General features: G+C 39.8%; 1 protein-coding gene across 2 annotated transcripts in view; it reads right to left on the bottom strand.

The window, feature by feature from the left end:
* The window catches only part of LOC137262310 (uncharacterized), a 65,478-nt gene that overhangs the window by 31,039 nt on the left and 7,009 nt on the right, over positions 1 to 27,430 (bottom strand). The window contains exon 1 of one of the 2 annotated variants that reach the window (XM_067800133.1): positions 6,459 to 7,117. The exons of the other annotated variant lie outside the window; for it this stretch is intronic. The gene's annotated coding sequence lies outside the window, so the exon portion shown is untranslated. Of the gene's footprint in view, positions 1 to 6,458; positions 7,118 to 27,430 lie in introns of those variants that run through there. 2 annotated transcript variants of the gene reach the window in all.

Raw genomic sequence — 27,430 nt, 5'->3', positions numbered from 1 at the left:
AAAACTGATTAGCAACAACCCATGCTTGTCGCAAGAGCCGGCTAACGGGATCCGGTGATCAGGCTTGATGGCTTGGTTGACACAAATGTCATCGTATACCAATTGCGTACATCGATGCTCATGCTGTTGCTCACTGGATGGTCTGGTCCAGACTCGGACATCTGATGCCATTAAGCTATAGTGCGTTCTACAACAAGCACACAAATATTCAACAAAAAATCAAAAGCTTAAGTGTAAAAAACAAACTAAGTTGAATTGAATATATTGAATATATATTAAATAAATATTTAAGAATGTCTTGTTTCAACTTCTCCAGCTTTAACCATTCTGACATGGTTAATTGATATGGTTTGACAGCTTAAACAATACCCGAAATCCTTATGATCAGTATGATCAGAAACGGATGCGTGCCATTGGATCACATCTGATCCTCCAGTTACCTAGTACATACACGGAAACATTAAGACACATATAAACCTCAACACAGATATAGACATATTTGTCATTATGAAGTCAATTAAAACTGCCGTTGTTATTATTGATAAAGATATATCGGTCTCAAGTTATTAAAAATTTACCCGGAAGTATGGTGAATTGTGAGCTATTTTCGTCAGATATCATAGCTCTCCACTCGTCACTTCCAAAATGATCGCATACCATATTTCCAGCCACAAACGCACTTTTCATGAAACTTTGCAATTGCTCGGCAACTCTTTACATTTATTGCAAAGAATATGGGGAAGAGTTAAGTGTTCATGTTGTCTTCCTCACTGCTGTTTATACCACCCCTGGATATACTGGTTATACAGATTTATATAATACAGATTTCCTCTCTATATGATTCCCTGGATATAGCGCCCAACTGGTTATACCGCCATGAATTGCCAGAACAGATTTCCTCTCTATATGATTCCCTGGATATAGCGCCAAACTGGCTATACCGCCATGAATTGCCAGAACAGATTTCCTCTCTATATGATTCCCTGGATATAGCGCCCAACTGGTTATACCGCCACCGCCATGCTTGTACAGCGGAAGGTTTTGTCAAAAGCTGGATTTGGATTAATTATCCGAGCAAGGGTGGAAACAATAGCGGGTGTCATTTCCGTTTGTTTGTTGTATTTCCTTACAGGTCAGTTCAGTAAGTTCTCTGGTTTGTTTGTTCTTTTCCTGCTGACTGAGTGAGTGAGTGAGGGTTTAACGCCTCTTTTAAATGGATTTATGGATTTTATTGCCGTGTGGCAATGCTGGAGGGAAATCGAAAGTGGAGCATGTGCACAACGTCAGCGCGTGAGTTTAGTTCTTTTTAAGCTAAATTCCAACAATTTACAAGCGGGAAACATCAAAGCGGGCATCAGACATTGTAACCATGTGGAGGAGTCAAACCTGGGTCCTCGGCGCAACGAGCGGAAGCGTTAACCACTGGGCTACCCCACCACCCGAATAATGAACAGGACTGTTGCTTACCTAATAACAAATGTTCATTACCTGGTTAAATCCGGGTGGATCCTGCTGCAAAAGCACAAAATTACAACTCAGACGAGCTGGCCATTTGCGATTTCTTCATTGTTCCATCGTGGAATAGCGCAGTGGTTAAAGCGTCCAGGCAAAGACCAGAGTTTTTCCCCAAATGGGTACTGTGTGTGGAAAATCATTGTTTGGGTGTTGCGGCGTAAAATCATACTCAGCTCACAGCGTGTGTGTAAATACAAAAAAAAAAATGTTTTACATAAATAAAACAACAGTAGATATTCCAAAGCACTGCTCTGTTACAACAGACTATTCTCTGAATGCCATCTTGTTAAATATGCGGGTAGATGTAATTAACACATTTCTCAGACACGCTAAAATTATATTAACAGTCTATGGAATCACATTCGTTTTGAATACCGAGCATTTACGACCTCAAAGAGGCTTTATTGATTGATGAGTGCATAATGAATTTGGCCATTCCGAAAACGCTAAACGGTCGGCAAGTAACCATAACGTCGAAGGAGATATGTTACATTCCTCAAAGGTCTACTTAATTATTTATGATCTATAATTCTACCTTTCCTCATCGCCTTTGGGTAAGAAACACCAACTCTCATGATCTATACACCGGACTTTGCACATCTTACAAAATGATGTTCAGTACAATCCCGTATTTTAACTTGTACCATGTGTGCCTGTAAAATTTGATTTACCTCGCCACATTAGTATGCTAGTTTCCTGTACCACACATGATTGTTGAAAGAAAGGTTGGAAGTCATCAATTCTATCTAAGTATAAAGGTTTGCAATTTGTCGGGTTTACAAGAAAAACTGACTTGCTACGTGCCTGAAAACGACAGTGTGTAACGGAATGAAATCAAAATGCAAGAAACGAACTGAGGAATCACCGTGAAACTGAGCATGTTTCAAAGTCATTCAAGACAGAGCATAGTTGTGTCCCACAGACGTGCAAGGACCCTATATCAATGGTTTCGAACTCAAGATCTTTATTGAGATAGCACTGTCCATTGCTCGTTGTTTTCGTCGTGTAGTGAACTACACTGCTTGAGACCCCCGGTCTATAAGCTGTCGGGCTGGGATCCGAATCTAGGTTCGAAGGAAATAGAGGTGAGTTGTGGTGAACGAATCACTTCATTCCAAATGACTCACCATAGACTCGTCGCCTTCCTGTCTTGGTAAGTTAAGTTATTTGTCAAAGAGTTTGCTATTCATTCATTCATTGATCTCTTTCATTCGTTCATTCATCTCTTTCTTTCATTCATTCATCAGTTTATTTCTTTCATACATTCATTCATTCATTCCCATCCACTCACAGCAAAACGGATAGGATCTTACCAATAATACAGTTACCGTGTTGGTTTCACTTTGAATGAAATAATTTGTTCTCGGCGTTTTACTCTTTCACCGAACCATCCACATCAAGTTTGGAAAAGATCTGTGAGATCTCAACTGAAGGAAGCCATAAGACCAAAAAGAGATATTCACTTCAAACGCTCCAAGAAGTCCGGTTCTTTTCACTGAATGTAACTAAATTTCACTTTTTTACAATTCTGACCATCCTCGTGAATTTTTATTTCTTCAGATATAGACAAAAACGATCACAAAAGTCCAATGATGATGACTCGAAATATCTGTTTCCCTCCATTACTTCACCATAAACAAATCAAGCAATGCTACCTTACATGAATATTCGAAAAAAATACTGAACGTTCAACGATCATCAAAGGAAATCCAGTTTCTGTTATAACTGGATATGTATTGATGGTCAGTACTACCAAGAGATCGGTCATTTGTGCGTGGCGTACCAAAGTGGTCTGGTAGTCATCAGTGCTAGGAACATCGTATTTACTGCATCACGCAAACTTGTTATAACTCATCTCCATCTGTCAGAGAAGACAGTGGTTTTTCACACCTTGTTCTTCTTCTCTTGCCAATCAAACATTGATAATCACATTATAATTTGGCACATTCAGGGATTGATGTATTTTCAGTAGTAAATTGGGAACGAAATACAACTTCCAAGGTCCAAAAAATGTGATTTGAAAAAGCAAGCAGTTGATAGTGTAACAAAGTACAAGTAACAAGAACAATTACAGGTAACCCTTACACTGCATGACTATGTGAGAGAATGCGTATTCTGTGTTTAAAATATATCTGCTGCGCGTGCTGGTATTTTAGCTTGATAATGTTACAGATATGTCATATTCCTCGGGAAAAAGCCTGTTAAACTAATTATAACTTTAACAAAGAAAACAGAAACAATAATTCACATTAATTACACCGTCGACTGAACTTTTTTCGATCGGTCGCCAGCAAAAGCAACACATCAGTTCAAAAGAACATCCTCAGAAGCAGATTACATGTAGTGAGAAGGGCTAAATAACTGTGAAAATCATATGGAAGGAACAATGAAAATCTGCGATGACACCAGGTCATACCTTGCTGTACCAGGAGCACCCGCCATTCACACAGATTGCAGTGTGTGTTTGTCTGACATTGCAGCAAGATTCCAGCAAGTAATCGGGGCTGCACTACAAAATCCAGTGATTGATAGTGCGATCTGAGGTTCACTGGCATAGTTTGGGGAGGACGCATTCCCACCCAAGTATCCTGATGAAATCAAACTTACATTACAGATGTAATATTTAAATTCCACCCACTGCCCAAACCCGACGACCCAGAACATCGACGGGGATAACGCAATACGAACCTTCTGTGTGATGTTACCCTTATTTTACACTGGCTTCCTAGCCGGTCAAACACATGTTTGATCTTCTCTGAAAACAGAACATAGCCCCCAATGTTGTTTTCATGGGTGTGTGATCCTTTCATTACGGCCATTCCGTTTGTAGAATTTCGGCGACTGTTTTCAGTTCAGTTAGTGTTATAACACATGTGATTGTTTAACGCGAAATCCAATTTTCAAGAGTATACTTTCATTTGCATACAGCTGTCATGCTGTTGTGTTAACAATTAATCCTAGACCACACACCACTCAAACACACGCATGTGAAACAAGCCCTGCCCTGTCTCCTTGAACCCTTCGTACATAAGTGTACAGGTCCATGCACAAACAACTGCTGTATTAGACGCCAACAAACTTCTTGACTCGCAAACACCACAAAGGGATATTTCCGGACAATAGCCACCAGTGCCAACCAGACATCAGATGTCAATACGCACATGGACTCTGTCATAGAGCAGGAAGAGTAACGCTCGTTCAGTGTCAGTCTCTAGCAATTCGCACTGTTCTGGGCACTAGCTGATACACAATCCACTGTCCAGTCAAGTGTTTTCAGGAGACACTTGTCTCCGAAGATTCAGTTATTACTTGGGAGTAACCTTAGTCTATTCTATGTCTAGAACATGACGATACTGCTAAATGAGTTTAAACAAGTGTCCTCCTATACTGACATAAAATTTGAATAAAGCCAAACATTTCATAGGAATAATACATACGTTGTGTATCCGAAATAGGTTGAAACATTGTCTCTGTCTTTGAAGGTCTGTGTATATTTGTCAAAGAAATACATTGATCACTATAACAGAATTTATGTAAAATATTGCTGTTTGCAGAAATAATTACGGAAAATAGTCTTATGATAAAATTATAAAGGCATGTTCGTTCCTTGTAGACAGATATATGACAATTAATATAGACAAATGAAAAGAAAACGAAGAAAAAATGCCAAACAATAGGAAAAAAAACTAAAGAGTCAATTGTCCACTACATAACCTCAAAGAACATATATGCATGTTTGTAGAATAATATGATGTGCCAGTATCAAGAATCCATGTTTTTAAAACACCTTTATGTGGTACGTGTTTAAAACTGACCCATAAAAAACCGAAACGGTCAAACAAATTAAATACTGGCATAGAAAGCTCACTAGCGAAGAAGATGATATTGTCGTTGCCTTTAATCTCATTTGACCGAACACTTCATGGAGATTATGTGTAATGACTATATCGACCCTCAGAAGCGTCATGCGACTGTGATCAAAAGGCGAGATCATCACAAAGGATATCGAACAGTAGGTGGGGGTAAATAAGGAACATGCTTTTTCATTAATTAAACTGAACATAGAAACAGGGATCTCCAAACCTACACAAAATTCTAATAAGTTTAGCTTACTCTTAGAATCATGGTCATGGGCTGTTAGGTTTTAAACGACTCTCTATTGATAATATCAATGGAATGTATTGAATTTCTTCAAAACAACCACAAATGTTTCCAAATGTTTTTTGTCAGATCAGAAAAACATATTAAAATATGTGTGAAAATCTTTGGTCTCCAAACTGTGAATTATAGTATGCTCTTGTGGGATTGTGTTTATTGTGTCTGTCGTAGCAAGACTGTTGTGATAGAACTTAGTTTAGAGAAATGTGTAGAACATGATGGATGTTCTATCACATGTGCATGCACTATGTGTCGTCATGATAAGTAATGATGTAACATATATCTTGTGACAGATGACAGAGAATCAACGCTTCCGTGAGAATTATTGCATACTTCATCATACAACGGAGACGGCAGCGGCCAATATAGGGCATATGTCACCGTGCCCTGACCCACTGTAGCCATCATCATCCGGTGAAGATGGACACCAAAGATGCCTTTTTTCCAAAACGCATAAACTAGAAGATTCCTTAACAGATGAAGACGAAGTTATGAAAATTACGAACAAAACGAATGTTTCAGAAGGACAAAACGACCTACCATTTATACTGCTAATTCAAGAATAGTTTTAATCTGTTGCAGCTAAAGAACTAAAACTGACTCATCGTTTTACTGTTAGTTCTCTCTTGAAGCCTTTCATTCACAAACGAAAAAAACATTCTTAGGTTATAAGTGAATCATGAATTCTTCAACATCAGTGCTGAAAGACATACCTTGTCCTGTACTGTATAAACGTGTTATAAAATCATATTCGTTTGGATAAAGGGAATGAAATTGGATATTACCTTCAGACAAGTTCCTTATAGTTCCACTTTCACTTCTTGTTCCTGTTGGAATAATCCCTTCTAAAGTTGGTATTCTTCTATCCTGTGCCTTCCGCGCTGTCGTACACGAGGCTGAGTATACCACTAATGCCGAGGCATAACGAAATGGCCGAGTGTGACAAACCTCTCGTCTTATATCCTCAGCTGGCTGGCAGAGCGTGGGGGGTCGGCTCAACTACCGCAGGGGAGGGTACACAGTCACTACACACGGGAACCCACGGTAACTAAGGGCAGGTAATTGCATCTCAGCTCTCCAATGCGGTAAGGTAAATATGTCCAACACTTTAGGAACTCTTCAGCATTTCCATTAAAGATTGTTTTCTAGTCAACAAGCCCCGAGTTTATGGCTAACGGAAGGGGAAGTCAGTAAGTGGCGTTTTGCTCAATCCTGCATCGACAGGCGAGTCTTCACACGTGTATAACGCCGACTATTGGATTGTTAGCGATTATAATAACTCCTCACATTCTAATATCTGACATTGCAGCGTGTCTGGCATGTTTCCTGAAGGGCCACAGAAGTGCAGTCAGTCGCCATTACACGCTATAACCACAAGCCTGCTGACCATATGATACATGGATCGGTATGACCGGACACTTGGGAGGCTGCAAGTAGGATCGGTGATTCTCATCTTGCAATTCCTTTTCATATCAACGTCTCGGTTACGTCATTCACATCAACAACATGACGTTAACGTCTCAACCATCTGTCGTGTTTAGATGTGTATTTGGAAAGTATGACCGTTATGACTTGGTTACTTTTGTTCAATCGAGGCCAAAAATAGTCGTTTTGCTGTTTTGTGTAGTCATGTTGAAAATAAATGTTGTGAATCACAGTCCACGGTGTCAGATACTCTCGTGTGTGTCTGTGTTGGCTGTTAGTTACATGCGCTATAGGTGTTAAAATGGCACTTAAAGCAGGTCTCGACATTCAGATTGTGTTGGTAAGTGAATCTCACGGGACACTGCATGTTCGATCCCACAGTACGGAAACAACCGCATCCTGCTTGCCCTTTCGAAAGGCCTTACAGTAACTGTTTTGCTGACGCAGCTCTTAATCTGATTCCCGAGAACATTATCATCACGTTTATTTTTAGATACGTTTCTTCTCTATATCTTTCGTAGTCGTTGTGGTATAATAGTCGTCAAGGAGGCTGTATTTCACTATCAGGTGTTTGGGTTAATATGGGATTTTATTAAGCAAAGATGAATATTCATGTTTATATTGATATATTTTTAAAGATCCATTTAATCTCGCATTAATATTGTCACAGTGATGTTGTTTTCGAGCTAGCAATATTTTTTCTATCCTTAATGCTGAAACAATCAGGTCAAAGATTTATAAGACATCGGATCGAACACAGGACCTTCAACTGTTCCAAAGGGCGCACGTGGTCATGTGTTTAGAAGACGTGTGGCGACAAAATATCGAGTCAAGTGAGTGAGTGAGTGAGTATGGTTTTAGCAGCATTCCAGCAATATCACGGCGGGGCACACCATAAATGGGTTAAACACGTTGTACCGCTAGATGAACCCGTGTCACAAGTCGGGCGAAGGCTTTAACAACCCCACTGCCCCGAGTTTTCATTTGAGTGAGTTGGTGAGTTACGTTTTACGCCGCAGTGCGCAATAATTCCAGTTATGTGTGAGCGGTCTGTAAATAATCGAGCCTGGAGCAGACAATCCAGTGATGGATAGCATGAACATCGATGTCTGCAATTGGGATACGATGACATGTGTCAACCAAGTCAGCAAACCTGACCACCCTCACCCGGTAGTCGCCTCTCAGGGCAAGCATGGGTTGATGAAGATCAGTTCTAGCCGGGATCTTCCCGGGTGTTTGAACTCTGATGGGCTGAACTCAGATTTTGGAATATCAAGAAGCCTTCCCGGGTTCCCTGATCTAATAAATATCAGGGGAGATAATGCTCAAATCTCGTGTGTGCTTAATGCAGGCGGAAGAAAATGGTACAGTCGTGAGCTTCCTGTGTTCGAATCTGGGTTCCGATGCTACACGCCATGTGCTCCTGATAATAACTATATTTGTGTGTTAACTTCTTGATATCATACTACTACATACAAATAGCTGCAACCTTTACTCATGTAATGTGCAACGTTGCACATAATTGATATTATCATTGATGTACGTGTGTTAAGCTAAAACCGGTCACACGATTAAGATTCGAATCCGAATCACAAGTATTATGAGTAATATGAATAGGAAACTCAACGACATATTATGAACAAAGTAAATAAAATCTGAATATTTTCAACTTAAAATATAATGGAGTTAAGTACTTAAAACACAATAACTTAAATGGGAACATACCACTGTTTACGAGCTTTACGAGAAAACTGTCTGCGTAATGGAACTCATAGCAACGCTTAGGCACGAGGAAATAGCATAAACGTTGTTTGAAAGTAAATCGAAATCACATTCCCACGATATGGAATCGTACAATGAATTCTGTAAATTGCAGAAATTTGTCATAAACATGGCAGATATTCATATGATTATGCAAAGTTTTTCTGTAGAAAACTGGTGTCTAAATATTATTCATCTCGAGAACGAGAAGTGTTCTATTTGAATGAGGTGATGGTATATCAAATTACCCAGCGTGTCTGTTTATTACCGTTGTCACAGCTATATAGTTCTTTTGAAGGATTATTATTATAGACTGAAGGGAAGCCAGCCCGTACCAATCACACGTCTCAGTGAACCGGCTATTGCAGTCTTGTATCAATGAACATCACCAGTGTATCATATAACCACGTAATACAACTCTCGGAGGTAGCCTCAAGACGAAAACATGTTATAATCAAGTGATAAATCTTCCAACTAAATAAGCGTCATGTCATTTGATATACGGAAAGCATTTCGACAGAAATAAACCAAATTATATTTGGGGATATTAGCCGTGTGATTTAAGTATTGGTTTATTAGACCTATGAACGATAAATATCCTTTTCTCGTCGTCTTATAATACACAGAGCAATGTGTAATGTATTTCACTGCAACCAAAAAATGGATCAAATTCGCACTTGAAAGGAGAGTTTTAGTAATTCCTTTAAGAAGAGTGCACAAAAAATAATTTGATAATTTTCGTGATTTAAAATTATACCATTTTATACACATTTCCCCTAGCGCGTGGAACATAGCCTAAACGGTATCTTCAAACGCGTTGGAAATATCAAAAATACACAGCTGGCGCCTCAAAATCTGTTAATCCACCTTTTGAATAAAAATGATATACAACAAATGTACGTCTTGGGGAAACTGTCGGACCATAATAGGGAGAGTTAGGCATTTATCTCAGATTACCGGGATCATCAGTCTTACTGTATTCGTTCGTTTCTTAAGGCCAAAGGAGGCTCTCTCAGAGAACAACAAATACAATGGCGAAAAAATGAGGTATAAAATGAATATAAAAATGGTACTCGCGTTACTGTGTGTGAATAACCTTTCTGATAAAAAATAGTTCAAGTATCTACATGCAAACAAAAGCACCCATTTTTGCTGTAAAATTATTTTTTTTATAGTGGCGTCAACGTTTCCGTGAAACTTTTTATTCTGCTACAGCTGTGACACCAGTGTTACAACTCTTAACATCATCGAAAACATCAAAGCCTTATTTACCCTGATAAGTACCCCTGACGCTAATGAATAGGGGACACATTAAATGACCTTCAAGTTCGAATACCATTACCGAGATGAACACGCCAAATGTATTCGAATGTGAATGTCGTGTTGTATCGTTTACACTCCCAGCATAATACAAATGATACATAGTAATAGTTAAAAGGGACATGCAATCGTACACTGCATCATTATTTGTCGGTCTTTGGATCATTGCTTCATCCAAAGCTGCGGCAGTGGTGTAGCCTAGTGGTTCTAGGCCCAACACGGGTACAATGCATGAAGCCTATTTCTGTTGTCCCCTGCCATGATGTTGATGAAATATTGGTAAATGCGATTAAGAACTAAACTCACTCACTCATTCCAGCGCGAATACAACCAGTGTATGCAGCGTTAAGAGTTATACAGTTATATTCTCGTCCTTCCGGGTACCCCTGTAGGATAGATGACTATCTTTCGAACAAAGACCGCCTTGAAGTCAGTACATTGAATTAGGACTGACGCCCAAGGAACACTCAGGAATGAACCTGACGTACATAGGAACCCACCCACCTGCTCTCTGTCGCCCAGTTGGCCTGTTGGTAACCTGTCTGCAGTTTACACGACCACAAATATAAGTAATTCATATAACCCCGACCCGACGTCAATACGTATTTAGCAGGAAGAGCCAATCCAGCAACCCTGATCTGTCGATACGGGAAACAATATCAGTCGTGAGAGTGTATGTTACTTTTTAAATGTCGCCAATCGATTTCATGCCTGATATTACACCAATCCCTGTGACATTTTATTGGAATATCTGTTTAATACTTAACATATAAACATCCGCTACATGAGACCACAGCTCTTGGCCAGACGAGAAGGCGTATTTATTTACTTAGCAATATGAATGTTGATACTGGTGGCATGTCACTGAGATTCATTACAAAACACATCTCGATCTGTCAATACGCCTCCTTTGCCGAGTTCGATTTATGCATACACCTCGCTCTAATCTGAGATCGAAGTGTCATAAATATATCATAATACTCCGACTAGACTGAGGTTAAGGTAATATTTGCCCAGCATGACATGCCTGTTCCAATATGTATTTTAAACATATATTGGAAAACATGTTTCTTTCAATGATTACAAAATATCATTTAACACTTTCAGAGGGGTACACAAAGTCCGTAGTCTAGACTTATAGTTTTTCGACTTCCATCTTTGTGGTGGGTGACCGGGTTAAAAGGCTGCCTGTGTGTGATGGCGATTAGGTGCCTGACTCTCAGGGTGTTGGTTAGAGTCCCGAGTGGCACCCAACTCAAAAAGTACTAAAATGTGTACTTTATTAAGGAGGTGTAATCCCAAATATTACATATCTTACATACGTCTTTCTAGTTTTAAAACGAGCTCAATGCCACATTAGACGTGAACTCTTATGTTTGTAATGAAGGAGTTACCGAAAAATTGTTGACACTGACAACATGTATTTGCATGTTTGTTTAACGCCACACTGAACAATCGTTAGGCTACAAGACGCAGTCTGTAAATTATCGAGTCTGGAGCAGACAACCCAGTGAGTATTATGTCATGAGAGTGGATCTACGCTACCAGGATAGGATAAGATGTTTGCACCAGGTCAGTCCTCCAGTCTGACCACTCGTTAATCGCCTCTTACGACAAAGATGAGTTGCAGAAGACTAACTCTAACTCGTATCTTCACGGCTAGTTTAAGAATGCGCTCGCCTTACTGCCCCAAACTTATACTGCTTCAGTATTAAAATGGTTGGCAGTGCGTGACTCAAGATTAGCACGCGAAACTAACTTTCACCATTTTTCTGGTAGTTCGACAAGCCAAATGTTCTTTATAACTTAACCGATCCAAATCTAACATTCAATAAAACCACTTGCAACTACAGTGTTTCTTTTACAAATAACTCAGCCATTAAATAATTCAGCGGTAGACATTTCAAGATAAAATCGTCCGTGACTGAACACCGAAGACAACATTCGTTTTGTACATTGAAGCATAAGACGTATCGCCGACGTATGAACATCTGTTCTCAATACAAGGCTTGAAACAAACAGCTATTGAAATGATAAATATGTAGAGATCCCTTCGAGGGAGAGTGGTTCCATGAAAAACACCATTAGCCTGCTAATCAGAGACAGGTCTGAATAAAACGACATGAGCGACACGAGCGCCCAGCTATCAGCCACTCACTATCCGCTCACTTCGGACAGTTTTCATTCAGTTGCCTCTGGTGATTTAAATATGTAAATACCGTAACGCCATCGTGTTTGTCATCATCATCACTTGACTCGCCGACTTTGATGTTATCTCTATATCCTAGGGTCTAAGGAGAATCACACACGCTGTCTCCACGCCACCCACTTCGGGCATTTGTCTTCCAGTACCGCAGGAGAAGCCATTTAACTATTGTCTGCAGAAAATAATGAAAAGGTTTCCTTTTTTCTCGCCGTTTCTTGCACCAGAACAAAGAGCCAGCGTTGTTCCATTAGGCATAGAAAAGAGCAAATAGTGAGATATATGTTAGATCGTCGCCTGTAACGATGTAGTGCCAAGTAAGCACGGCGGGTGGCGAGTGTGTTTTCAAGGAGGCGTTTTGCCTTGATTGGAAGCTTCCATACAATCAACAATCGCCGAGCTCTGCTTACCGCTCGCTTCTACCCTATAACAAGCAGCAGCCGACATCTCTGTCACACCACTGACGCAAATCTCCAACCAGAGGGACATGCATACATAAAAAGCTAAAATATTAAATCCTTGTCACGACACTAGACGGATGATGTAAAACATCAGCAGTTAATAAAATAACAGAGAAATATCATTTGAAAATAAAACTACATCTCTAGTCTCCCCTTGACGTTTTTAGTAGTTCTTGACAAACGCTTTTTTTCTTTGTAAAAAATGTAACAGATGACATGCCTGAAAACGGATTAATGTCCTTTCTATACTGCTGTAGTGTTATATCAATCGATACTTCGTGGAATTGGGTTAATTTGTGTTCTAAAGGATCAAAACACATCATAAGAAATGTAATTTAACAGATGCCCACTTTAGTCTTTGTCTGAAGAGAGAAGCGTGGCTAATTTCATTTTCGATAATCATTTTCCAATTGTGTGCACGATTACAGAGATTGCATTACAGGATGTCTTAACTGCCTCGTAGCAGAACGCCTCGTGTCTAGTGTAAGCAGAGTAGGTCAGAGTTTGACCGTTCTTACTCCTGTCCTGGTTTGATTCCCTAACTGATGAAAGGTGTGGATGTAATTTGTTGAGGCTTTTTTGTCGTGAAATTATGTATTTATGCTGAAAGTCTTTAAAATCTCCGTTACCCGGCTATCTATCGTAGCGAGTAGTGAGTTATCAGTTTCATATGATGATTCCGGTTTCGAACTCCTGGGATAAATAATGGCAGCAATGCTTTAGCCATATGGCAGTGGGGTAGCCTAGTGGTTAATGTCTTCGTTCGTCACGCTGAATATATGAGTTCGACTCCACACATGGTACGATGTGTGAAGTCGAAGTCGAAGTGAAGTGAGATATGGGAATAAGCACTCAATCACAAACTCTCCATTTCCATAAAAATATGTCTGCATAGGGACCACTCAAAAGTTATGAAGGAGAGGTGGTGCTTTTAAGCGGGTCATTTTTACTAATAAAAACAAACACATACCTTGTTCAGAAGCCAGGAAAAAATATAGTAGCACTTGTACTTTCACGTGTTCCTTTGTTTGTTTCCATGACTATGTGTTACAAATTACAAAAATCTGACTCATTCTATGCTGATCAAAAAGACGGCTTATTGGATCAGGTGGTCAGACACGGTCACTTGGTTGATATCGTGTCACTATTTTTACATAAATCTTTTTACATAAATCTTTGAAGGGGGAGGGAATGCATTGGGACATCGTTGTATACTCTACTCCATTAAACTCATTTTGATCAACCCCCCCCCACCCCACCACCCTCCCATGCCATAAATTATACACTAAGTGATGATAACAAGAGTTCGCAGAAAGTTGTGCGGCGCATACTGCCAAGCCCCAGGCATCCATCATAAACACACCATCCTTGACGACGAAATGAGCATATTACAGAACCGATAGCAACGTCTAATAGAAAAGTAAAAAAAAGTAAAAAGAATAAAAGTCAGCCTCATTAAGGCTGTGTCAAAGTTTGCATACTGCATCTGCAGACCGAGAATTCATTAAGAAACAAACAACACATTGTGTCATTCACATGCCTTACTCTGTTATATTGCATCTGCAGACCGAGAATTCATTAAGAAACAAACAACACATTGTGTCATTCACATGCCTTGCTCTGTTATACTGCATCTGCAGCCCGAGAATTCATTAAGAAACAAACAACGAATAATTCAATTCTACAAAAAATAGAACGACCTTCCAACAGTATGGAGAGTTCACGTATTAATTACCGGAGACAAATGTGTATCTCGCGACCCAGTGCCAATCAAACAGCGCCCTTTGCTGGCTAATCGGAACAAAAAGCCCCTTGAGAGACAGTTCACGAGACAAAATATAATAATTACACATCATAAAACAAGTCTTCAACAGACGCTACAAATGTGAAAATCAACAAAAGGAGCTTAAAGGGGAATAGTATGCAAAACATGTTGCTAGGAAACGATACACCAGTTTGAGCATTGGAATGGGTGTCAAGCATGTTCCACTATGCCTGGTAGATTGGTCGGATGCTGAAGTTTACCAACGCATACATACTAGAATGGGGCCTCTTTTCAAAAAGCACTAAAGTGATCGTAAGTCACCAAGGTAACCTTAGAATGGGAGGTAAGGTAAACCTTAATAAAGGGTGCTTCGTTGAAGCAGCCCCAGGATATCATTTTAGTTCTTGAGAACACCCGGTGTCAAAGATTTCGTATGATTAAAAGGTGTTTATATAATCTAGATAACATATTTCTCCAGTTTGCATTTACGTTCTGACCATGAAGTGGGAAACCAATAGAGTACGAGCTGAAACCTGAGCGAGTCGAATGTTTCTTAAAATCCCTATATTTTATTCACTTGTTACGTTTATGATAATTATTTCCTCATACTCAGCATCAAATAAGTTATGAATGAATTCGATCAATATCAAGCGTAAATGCTTTCCCCTCATTCCTCTTATCTGGAACAGACAGTTTCCATGGAATCATACAAGTTTTACATCATGACGTCATTACATTCAAATGTCGATTTTATCGCACATCTGTTTGGCTGTCTTGAGAAAAATCCCCTCATACCCTTAAAGCAAATATTTTACGATTGCACACATAACACTCGAAAATATTTTGCTCCAGACAATTTTGCTACGTTTGGGATATTTGTTCTTTGCACACATAAGGCCTAATCTATTTTATGTAAATAGCCTAGTTTTACAGAAGCTGAATTGTGAGTAGAGAATGATAGTCAAAATAATGTAATATACTTCATTGTGTAAAGGGATAGTGTGACAGTGCAATATCCCCTTGTGTATAAAGGGAAGGAACGGAGCATTATCTTTATGAGTATGAAAGGATAGTCTCATCACGATGGGTATAAAGGATAGTCGGAAGGTCGTACCTTTGGGTGTGCATAAAGAAGTGGTCTGAAAGTGTAATTGTTTTATATCTTTGTCTGTAAAGAGGTAGTCGGAGAGGTGTAATTACCCTCTGTGCCAAAAGGGATAGTCGGAATGGTACAATCGTACTTATACACTGCAATTTGTAATATTCGATCCAGACAACGCCTGTGTCTGGTGTATAATCGAGTCTGGATCAGACTGATCCCCATGACATGGTTAACCGATCTACGACTGTGGGAAAGAAGACATGAATCAAGACTCACTCAACCAGACCCGCCCACCTAATCACACACTCACTCACTCTTACGAAGGGATAGTCGGAATGACATATTACCCATTCGTCTATCAAGGGTCCCTACAGGAAAACAGGGTTTCACTGTAAAGTTGTTCCTGTTTAAAGGTCGCTTTAAAATATGTATGGTGAACATACATGGTGTATATCGGTAAACCACAATCGGTTTTCATTCTGGCGCCATAAATAGTCCCTTTTACTTAGTCTTACAGTTCTGAACGAGAATACAAATAGGCTATCTTTCCAGTATTTAAAGTCCAGCTATTATCCGGTCAATCTCAACGAGTACATGTTCTCAACTATTCACACACTGTGATTGACATCAATCAACTGCTCTGAGTACACAGCAAGATCGAAAGGTCGAATAACGAATGCTTCCTGACACGGAGGTCTCCGATCTTAGATAACGGCCTGAGCCTCATTTCACAAAGCACTACTGTGATCGTACGTCACTAACTTAGCCTTAGAAAGGTGTTAAAGAATGGGAGTTAAGGTTAACCATAGTAACGGTTGCTTTGTGAAATGAGCCCCGGGAATACAACTCATTCCACTACAACTAAATCTGATGATGTACTTGCATACATAAAGTCATGCATCGAAAAACGTATTAGTTTGTGAGTAATTTTCGACTGTATAAGAACGGCCTGTAAATATTCGAATCTGGTGGTTGAAATCATAGTTAGGAGTCGAGGATCGATCAATATATCCTGATATCTTTAACCTCATGTGACAAGAGTGGGTTAGAGAAGACCACGTGTCGGTTTCAAAATGAACACATTAATAAAATAATAAACTGTACCCCATGCAAACAACCTTCTCAGTTGAATTGTACCAACCAACGAATAATAGTTAAGGAGAGTGTCCATCTTTTAGTACCATTTCTCCAACTAGTACTAAGTACTTTAACACCATTCTGTCGTCGAGCAGCCATGTTTAGTATCCAACCTAAAGGCCAATACTTTCGGTACACAAGTATGGGATATATAATACTCACGTTTAAATTGCATTCCAAGGTCCAGGTAATTGTAAACTCTCCAAGTAGATTAATGGTAATGAAACGTCGGAGATACTACCGAGTAACCCTCCTCATGCGGCAGGCGAAGAACAACGCCTTCACCTACCCGGTAAACGGAAGAACGAATATCGCATATGTATGGCGTCAGCACATCAAACATTTATCAGGTGATCGGTTTGCATTACCAGACAAATGTCACATAAGGTATTTTGAAACGATATTAACCTCGACTGCAGCATTACACGTTTCTACAGTATGTCACAAAAATATTATTTTATATTTATTTCATTTCCTTTCGTTCATTGTCATGCATCATCTGTCTTATCACAGAGATGGTGGTCTCTGCTCTAATATTGCTACGATAATGTTAAAAGCGTTGTAAATCCGAATTTACTTTTTGGTACACTTATTTAAACTCCCGTACACAGGGGGAAAATGAGGTATCCTTTCAACTACATGGTGAAGTAATTGAGATATGCATCCATGCCCAGTAGACACATGTGTGAAGTAATTCAGATGTGCATTGAAACATATTGGACATTTATGTGAAGTAACTGAGGTGTGCGTCCAAGCACATTTGACATTTGTGTGAAGTAACTGAGTTGTGCATCCAAGTACATTAGACCTCTATGTGAAGTAACTGAGGCATGCATCCAAGCACATTGGACGTTTGCATGAAGAAGCTGAGGCATGCATCCAAGCACATCAGACATTTGTGTGAAGTAACTGATGTATGCATCCAAACGCATTGGGCTTTTGGATAATAATACCATAACTGAATCAAAACACATTATCGTATTTTTGTCAATTACATTAATCCTTAAAACGATTACCCACTAAGAAATTTAAATCAAGTGGCATCATATTACTGCCAGGTTAAGTGTTTAAATGTACCTGTTTGGTACAGACATTTGATTAAACAGAACAACAGTATGTCTAAGTGCTCCACCAGAGACTCAGTGCTCTTGGCAAGTTAAGCGAAACGATGATTCATTACTTTCTCCAGTCAGTTGGTCCGTCAGTCATACATTCATTCATTATTCATTCGTGACTTGGTTAAACGTTTGCAATACATCTATCGCGTAATTTTGTCTATTATTTTAAAGGCACTAAGACTGGCCATTTAATATTTGCATGCACACCCGTACACCACTAAATATGCCTTTGTCGCTTGTACGAGTCGTTCTATTTATATCGAAAGAGACAATTTAAAGAAACTAAACTCATGGATAATTCACTCGAGTTTCCAAAGGTACAACAGCACTGACGAAGATAGTCCCATCAGTGCAATGTTCTGTTCACACAAAACGTATACCTGCTTTTGTTAAATCCTCGTGTCCATGGTAACCTCCCAAGAAGACAGTGATATGCTCACACAGACATATTCAAATAAACTGCATGCATCAATAGTAACACCACCACGGCCGACCTTCTATGGTGAGGTGGAGTATGATCATCATTGCAGGTAAGATTGTCTGCAGGCATCAAGATCAATAATAGACCTTATTCCATAGTAATGATTTATTGCAGAAATTCTGCCTGCTGTTTTCACTGAAACACAGCGAGAGTCGGGTGTTGTTAGTATGGACATTATAACTTTGCAGTTTTTGTGACAGCACATCCATAATTTCAAAGAAGCACCTTGAGGGGAATTAAGAAATGAGCAGACTCATTTTGTCCACGTGCTAATTGCACCCTGAGCTCCGTTGGGAATATGGCCCGTGAGGATCCCGGGTTAGAATTGGTCTTCAGAAACCCATGCTTGTCGCAATAGGCAACTAACGGGATCAGTTGGTGAGGTTCGCTGAACATCACTTCGGGGACACCATTAATGGGCTTCCCACATTGTACCCATGTGAGGATTCGAGCCCACGTCTTCGGCGTGACCAGCGAACGCTTTAATCACTAGGCTATTCTACCGCGCCTCTGTAGAGTCAGTCACACATTCAATCATTACCTGGCTAAAGGCGGCGTAAAACTCAATTCACGCACTCACCACCTGGAACCCTATCTGAATGAATACATGACCCCAGTGCACATATTAGTGCCAGGATGAATTACGTTTTATGTCGCATTTAGCATTATTTCGATGCGCTCAATATCGAGAAAACCGAGATTGACGTTCACACATACGAGGAAAAGAATTCGGATGTTTGGAAGTACGGGCAAACGTCACACAAGATAGAAATTATGATGGGGATTCAATGTGATAATGACATAAGATGTAATTCTGTAATTAATCGAGTGTGGATAGGAAAAACCAGGGGTTGAGATCATGAGCATCGTTCCACAATAGGGACATGATGGCATGCACAAACTGAGTCAGTGAAGATAAAAGCCTTATCCGATCAGTTGACTCTTACGACAAGCATGAGTTGCTTGTAAATAATTTGCAGACGATTTCTAAAACGGACCTTAACCTGTCATAACATTATTATATAAAGAAGACAGTTTGCCACATAACAAATACGTATTCATGTTTCCTTGACTGTTTTCAATAAACTAAATGTCACGTTCTACATAACAGCGTCTATTGCACGGGGTTATTTGTTCTAATTTGGCTTTAACAAATATTAGAGAGAAACAGATTCAACAGATGTCAAAAATTCAAAAAACGAACTCTTGTGTGTTGGAGGAAGCAAACTGAATACTAAGCACTGAAGTGTGTTGCTGGCTGACTGAAGAGTAGGCTGATTGCGTTGACCCTATAACGCTCTAATTTTAACCCCATCTCATTGACGAGAACCCCCTGTGGAGTCGCTGCCCTAAGGCGATGTCCTATTTTATTTCAAATTGCAGTATCGTGCCTCGTCAGTTTAATATACCTAAAACACAACGCTACGTTGGTGGCGATTGGGCCGTAATTCTCGTTGGGTACAAATCCGCAGTTTCGATATTAACGAAGCAATCAAGAAAGGAAGGTCCTTCGCGACTTAGCTGGCGTTTCGTCGCTCTTCTTTAACTAAAACATTACAACACCATTGCTGTCGTTGGCAACTTCATTACAACCGTCCACGCAAACTCTCCAGCGTTTAGGCTCATAAATTAATAGAAACCGACCAATTAGGACGAGAGTTAATCTTGCTGTGTGTCTTGTAGCAAATGCTATTGCACGCCGAGACCAAGAGGGTTAGATCAAAGACTACGAAGGCCTAGTGTGCTGTTAAGGGCATATTGTCAAGCTGAAAGAAAGGCATTGCGCCAATAAAGCTCTGTTGCTCATGTGATTTAGCGCCTGTCTGCTACGAGTTCAAGTAGCCCTTATGGTCCGAGATAAGTTCTTGGCAAGTCAATTTGGCATCTGAAAGAAGGACGCGAGATGCTAAAGACCCTTGACAGCATGCTGGATGCGGCGCGTGCAAGCATAGAACAGCCCACGTGTGCTTCACAACATCCGGGTCATGTCGGCTGGGGTTGAGAGAGTGGACGGTTAATGGGAGTGAACGTTGTAATCGGAGTCTTAGCTTCGAATGTTCAACACTGCAACGCTCTTGGTTTGATGTAAGGGCTCGTCCAGACCACACTTCGGTCTGACAACAAAACTACCGAAAAACGCGTGAATGAATGAACGAGTTTGGTTGAACGATGCTTTGATTAGTCTTGTCCTAGCGTCTCGGTGCTGTGAACCGTTATGCCTTAACGTGTCCTAGCCTATCGGCACGCTGAAGTAATGTAATAGCACATCGACGCTATGAACACTTATGTCCTAGGGTGTCGGCACGGTGAAGTAATATAATGGCGTATCGACACTATGAACAGTTATGTCCTAGGGTATCACTGTTATAAACTGTTATAACCTAGGTGCCGACACCATGAACAGTTAAATCCTAGGATGTCGGCGCTATGGACAGTCATGTCCTAACGTGTCGGCGCTATCAAAAGTTATGTTCCAGTATATCAGAGGATCCTAATTAACACTGATTGTTGATTCCAGCTCACATCGGTAATCAACCAAATAAAAGAATCGTATTAATTAATGAATTTTTGTTATCAGTTGATATGATAGGACAAACTCCATTATTCTCGAATGGCATGGTTATCTCGGACCATACCGTCCATGCCAAATGTATCGTGCTTTATGAGTCATGAACGTTATACGTATGTATCGAATGTTACTCTGTCTAGGCGCAAGACAGATGTAATATACTGACGGTAAATGGAACGTTGGCTTTCGTGAATTAATATGTGTTCTTTTTTCTCTCTTTCTTTCGAAATAATAATAGCTGACGCCTAAAATTTGGAAACATTGTCTTCATGTGATTTTACAGAGATACATCGTAGGAGAGGTGGGAACAATAGCGACAGGTGATTCAGTTAGCAGAAACAACAGAAACAGCACTAACAGCTGTCATTATTGTTTCATTTTTCACTTAAACTACTTTCAAGTGTCTTCTCTGACACAGATTGATGATTGAGGGAACCTTTCTTGTCCACTCAGTACCCTAAAACGGACTTCTGCTGGAACTAACGTTTGTTTTAAATCCAACATAGTCAGTGTAAAAACAGATGGATTTTAAGATTAACGAAACGTTGTAAATTACGTTACCTAGATTTAAGATATGCTTGTCTTTGTCTTGTAGTGCTTGTGTCCATTAGTGTAGGTTGTGTTAAACTGGAATGAATGTGAAATTTGTCGTAAAAGTAAAATTGATGCAGATTTCTAGAGATAAGTATTTATCTGGCAAACACGGTTACATGGTACCACATGAATATTTTCATTTTCACACTGTTGAAAAGCGTCATAACTCCTCCTCCAATATAATATTATTACATAATGTGAAAATTATGGCATGGTGCAGGTGCTTAAACGTCTTTGATAAATTATTGAGGCTATTTTGAAGCAGCTAGATATGCCAGCACGGTGCACAATACACCACGATCGCGTGAGTCGGTATTGCACTCTGAAGATGTGATACCTGAGGGAATGCTTGAATTTTGACCTACCCTGCACAGGTCATCAAACATTCATGTGATGTCTGCTCAGGCAAGTCACTGCGTCCAACTGTACCCAATCAAGCGGAAGCGAACGGATGCAATACGAAAAAAAGAATACAGAACTAAATAGGAAGCTTTATGTACTTCCAAGTAACTTGACAAAGTTTCTTTGTTTTCTTTCGTATATCGTTTAACACCCCACACAGCAATATGCCAGCCACATCTCGACGGTCTGTAAATAATGAGTCTGGACCAGACAATTCAGTGATTACGTATACATGGTATACGATGCCACGACGTAAAGTAGGCGAACCTTGACCACCCGTAGTCGTTTCTTACGTCAAGCATGGTTTGCTGAAGACCAACTCTAACCCGAGCCTTGATCATGTAAAATGAATGTCAAATGATCACTTAAGTGGATACTAAATAAATGTTTTTAACATGTACTGTTGTGTTGTTTCCAACACAAACCGTCGCCTCGTAAAATGTCGCCACTAATCCTGCACCAATTATCTGCTTAAACTCTCAGGTGCTTCTCACAAGCAACGTGTTTGTAGACAAGCGGTGAGTCTATTCAACGCTGGATGAGGAGACAGGAACTATCCTCTGTGATGGTATATTCCTATCAGAAACCAGATGGTCCAGATCCCCTCAGAACAAAGCCGAGATAACGAACAGCACACAGACCACATTCGGCAGGCCATCAGCATTCTACCGTTATTATTCCGTTATCTGTCGGAACACCTGTACGCAGATTGGACGCCTCGGTTCGCGGGTAGACGAGGGGAGAATTACAGCGCTTAAGGCAACATTGCAACAATAACACATGAGGGATGCCGTTTATTAGCTTCCCAGTAGAACCCAGACTAGTTAATGTTGAACAAACACTCTGTTACAGTGCCACCTGATAATTATCTGGAAGTATGTCTGCCTTTGTGATTGTATTGCCGTATACTTGTCTTACACTTACGTCTGAAGTAATGAATTAAATTCCTGATGGAGGGAAAGAATAATTCACAAATGAAAATAAAATCACCCTTTCATTGGGTGTAATTTTGCACTGCACATATGTTACAGCTATATGTTCGCTCATTTTGAAAAAAAGTCATTACAAATATTTTTACATTAGAACAAATACGAGTCATCTATTCGTCGAAGTCGAAACAACAATCCTTCATCACTCACTTTTATATTGTTTCCCGCAAACGTACAGTGACACTGTTTATCGTATGAATTCGAATTCGAAAAACGCCAGAAAAAACGATACCCTCCTCGCGTTATGAATTATGGAAGAAATTGAAGGTATATTAGAAGGCATTCGTTTACAAGAAGGCTGAAATTGGATATTACGAAAAAGAATTGCTCAAATGCATTCATATTTTAAATTAGATGAACTGCATGAAGAATTGAAATGTTCTATTTTCGACCGTGTCCAGATAGACCAATAACAGTGGTTTAGATGTCCAAAAGAAAGGTTGAAACAAAATTCTACTTGAGACGATAAACCATTTATAGGCACCATTTTCAGCTGTTAAAACAAGAAACACTTCTGTGTGTGTTAAATTATAAAATAATCATTCCTAAGATTTCAATCTTTAAAAGCATTTTCTGCTGATTTGCATTAGTGAAAAAAGCAAAACGTGTTTTTCATATTGTGAAAAGTGTTTAAAAATTACCTTTGTAAACATTTGTGTTTGCAAGTAACAGTTTCTGTTTATACATACACGCAGTAATATTCGTCGCCAAGACTTAGCAATATTCCAGCAGTATTTGTACTGTCCATTTGACGTGTCGAATGATTCTGCCGAGTATATAGAGAGACTAGCTATAGAATAAATGGTATTATACACAGGAGTGAGAAATATGCCACGGTTAACAGCTGAAGATAGGGAAAGAGCCATTGGGATTGTGCAAATTGTGTCGACATACAATTCTGTTGTCAACCCCCTCTGATGTCACTGTATCACGGTTATAAGACTTATTGTTACAGAGAGACTGGGGTCACCGCAGACAAACCAAGAAATAAACGTCCAGGCATCACAACGATAGCTAAAGAGAGATACCCCTGTCGCTAAGGAAGGAGGGTAACCTTTGTTTTGGATTTTAGTGTATATGCATGCGAACACGATGTACGATGTGCACTTCGAAAATATCAGTCTATTTTCACACAGCTCAATCCTCTTTTCCCAAGGGCGGCCTGGTAGTTTCTTTCCCGTTTGGATAAATAACTTGCGTTTCTTATGCGTGTGAGTATATATCCCCTCGCCATGTTTACTAGAACAAACTTGTATTGTCATGAGATGACAGCGCAGTACATCTGTGCGTTATAAGATAAAGACAACATTTGTCAAGGAATTCACCCAGTTATATATTGACAAATTACTAGTATGATATTCAATATTCAACAGCGACCACCGACGTTACATGTACCTGTTATATGACAGTCTCCGTCCTGGCAATATTCATCATCTCATAGTTAATTGCTCTTTTTCTGAGTATTTCTGGAATGAACCACCTGCTGTGAAAGTAAATCCAATTTAGTCTAGAAAGATCTTCATCTGGTGCATCCCTCCGATACAGAAACAAAAACTGACATGCAGATGCCAACACGGTAGGGAGGTGTGTGAGCACGTTTTGCTGGGTTTTACAAGCATATTAGAACACACATGCAATACAGTAAACCCTGATCATACTGTCACCGTTTGTCCAGGAGAAAACATGTCAATATATACAGGGTGGCATTATAACCAGGTAGGACAGTTAGCTACCCCATGCAATCAACAAGGTGATAGAGCTGTTGTCTCTTGTAATGAGCCTTGAATGACTACATAATCCCATTGTCTAGGGGCAGCAGGTGATTTCTTGTTATGCGACAAGAAGATTATTGTCACATGTGTTATTCTGTCTGGGATTGCATCACTACTTAAAACATTAATGTTTAGTGAATTATTTGTACATCTTTCATGTCTAGGATGAAGGAAGAGACCAAAGCATACATTCCCTGGATAACACCTACCACTAACATGCTGGATCACATTACTGGTAAGAAATATTTGGAGTTGCCAAGGTTGACTCACCGTCCTTGATCATGTAGTCACTTCATCTACCTATCAGTCTCTGCTTTTCACAACAAAGTACATGTTTCAAGGTATTCTCATCTACCGGCCAGATCATAACTATCCCTTCTGGATATTTTGTTTTTACCAACTTGATGGGGGTGACTGACACATTCTTACGACTCCATCATGGAAAGTTTTTACTTGAAGTCATTAAGGAGATGTAATTTGAAACATAATCCAAATCCACGCGTAAACTATTTTGGGAAGGTGCCGGACAGATATTTTAGTTAATTTTAGGCCCATAAGACCTTTTTTCGGCTGCCATAAATATCCTCAAAGCTGCTATGTTGTCATCGCAACAGTCGGAACAGGTTCCGGGTTGAACTTTCTCCATGTTTCATTTGGAAACAGATGGAAGCTGGTCGGAGATGAGGAAACTTGTACGAGTCTGAAGGAGTTGAAGGCCACATTCTGTGACTGCAGACATGACAATGACTGATGTGTGCACCAATGCATTGTCCTGATAGAAACGATCATCAGACTCAAACGTCTCATAGTATTAGTTTCATTCCTTAATTGCCTCGAAACTACAGACTAATATGCTTGATTGTTTTGTCTGGCATTTGGGGAGATAATCCACTGTAGCGACATCCTCGGCGTTCCAGAACACGGAGGCCATAACCTTTCCAACAGATGGAAACTTTCTTAAAGTTTGGATTCCTTGGTGACGTGAAGCTGAATGTTTCCAGTGTAATGGTCGGATTTTGGACCCAGGTACCTGCCGTAGCCACACAATTTTGCAAGAACATTGAAACCCTCCTACCCGACTCTTTTTTAAAAGTGTCTGGTCGCTGCACGATATCCATTTGCCATAGGTGACAGATCACCGCTTTTTCAGTACCCGTCAAGATCAAGGCTAGAATTCGTTTTCAACAACCAATGCTTCTCGCAAGGTGCGACTAACGGAATCAGGTGGTCATGTTCTATGACTAGGTAGACACATGCTCCTAATTGTGTTGATCGATGCTCATGCTGTTGATCACTGCGTTGTCTGGTCCAGACTTCGTTTACAGAGCATATAGCTGGAATATTGCAGAGAGCGTGTTAATCAACCAACCAATAGTTTAATGAATTATAGCGCAGTTTGCTTAAGCGACTGTATTTGTGGATTTAGCTTATGACTTGAGGTAACGTTCACATCAAAGCATTTCACCATTACGCCACTCCTTCTTTGTGAGACCTAAAGTTTATCAATCACACTCTGAATCTATTTGTATGCAAGTAACCTTCGTAATATTACCGTCTTTGTCTACAAGACCTTTCCTCTGTGACTTGATGCTTTGATCATCAGTGTCGCACAGATTCTTTTATCATATTTTGTTCAGTCCTAGGATTTTCATTTAAAAAAATATTTCCCACCTCCTATGTCATTTAATTAACAGCGGATCAATGCACCTCAATTCGCTGTAAAGAGTATCCTCCCTTGCGCATGACAGAATCCAATGGTCGTTGGAATGAACCCCGATTCACACCGATGATGTTTTATGGTTGTCAGCATCATACCCGTGCCCGTGACGTACACCAAAATGGTAACCTATGGAATCCTACAAGGGACATTATCGGCCTCATAAAGACAAGCTAACAGTGTTAAAGTTTATGCATTTTGGTCATTTTCGCATCGCTGTTATGTTGTATTGAAGTTCCCCGTTGTATTGTTTTATTCATCCTAAGCGCAACAATGCGACAACGTGGCAATTTTCAAGGTCAAAACATGTCGCGTTGTTGCATTTTCAAGTCATCCAAGAGGATCAAAATGCCTTCAAATGTGCCAAAACGCGACAATGTACCTTCGGTGTATCCATTGTACCTGGCCGAAACCCCTTTGGACGTCTTCTCCACCATCAAGATGATATGCCGAGATAAGACTGACTACAGTATAAGTCGGTTTTGAAACTATTATTTTAAGTCATTCCACTCATTAATTAACAGCATTTGTATATATCAAAAATATATTTGGTCTCTGTCAAGGTCACATTCGAATTTCTTTCTCTAGGCTCATTTTCGTAGTCACCATCTTCGCGCGAGGACATTTGGGACGAATTAGCGGTAGTGAAGCATATAACGCGACGGACCTACTCTGACTGCAAACTTACATTCCCGTAACGACCTCAGACCTCATCACCAATTTGTTTCAATGAATTTACCATCAATCATCAAATTGTATTTTGCCTTATATAAATCGTATCCTATTTAAACGGCATCTTTCATGACAATATTACAGGCGGGTAATGTCATTACGTTAGTCTGTGAAGTGCGCGCTCTCGAGGCGGAAAGGAAAATCTTGTCAAGCATTGAGCCATAAATTGTAACATAATGTCCAATACTTTATCATTATCAAAAAATTGT

The sequence above is a fragment of the Haliotis asinina genome, chromosome 14, assembly GCF_037392515.1.
Source record: "Haliotis asinina isolate JCU_RB_2024 chromosome 14, JCU_Hal_asi_v2, whole genome shotgun sequence".
NCBI classification, from domain to species: domain Eukaryota; kingdom Metazoa; phylum Mollusca; class Gastropoda; order Lepetellida; family Haliotidae; genus Haliotis; species Haliotis asinina.
Note: the sequence above shows the minus strand (reverse complement) of the source record. Positions and strands in the feature narration are given on the sequence as shown.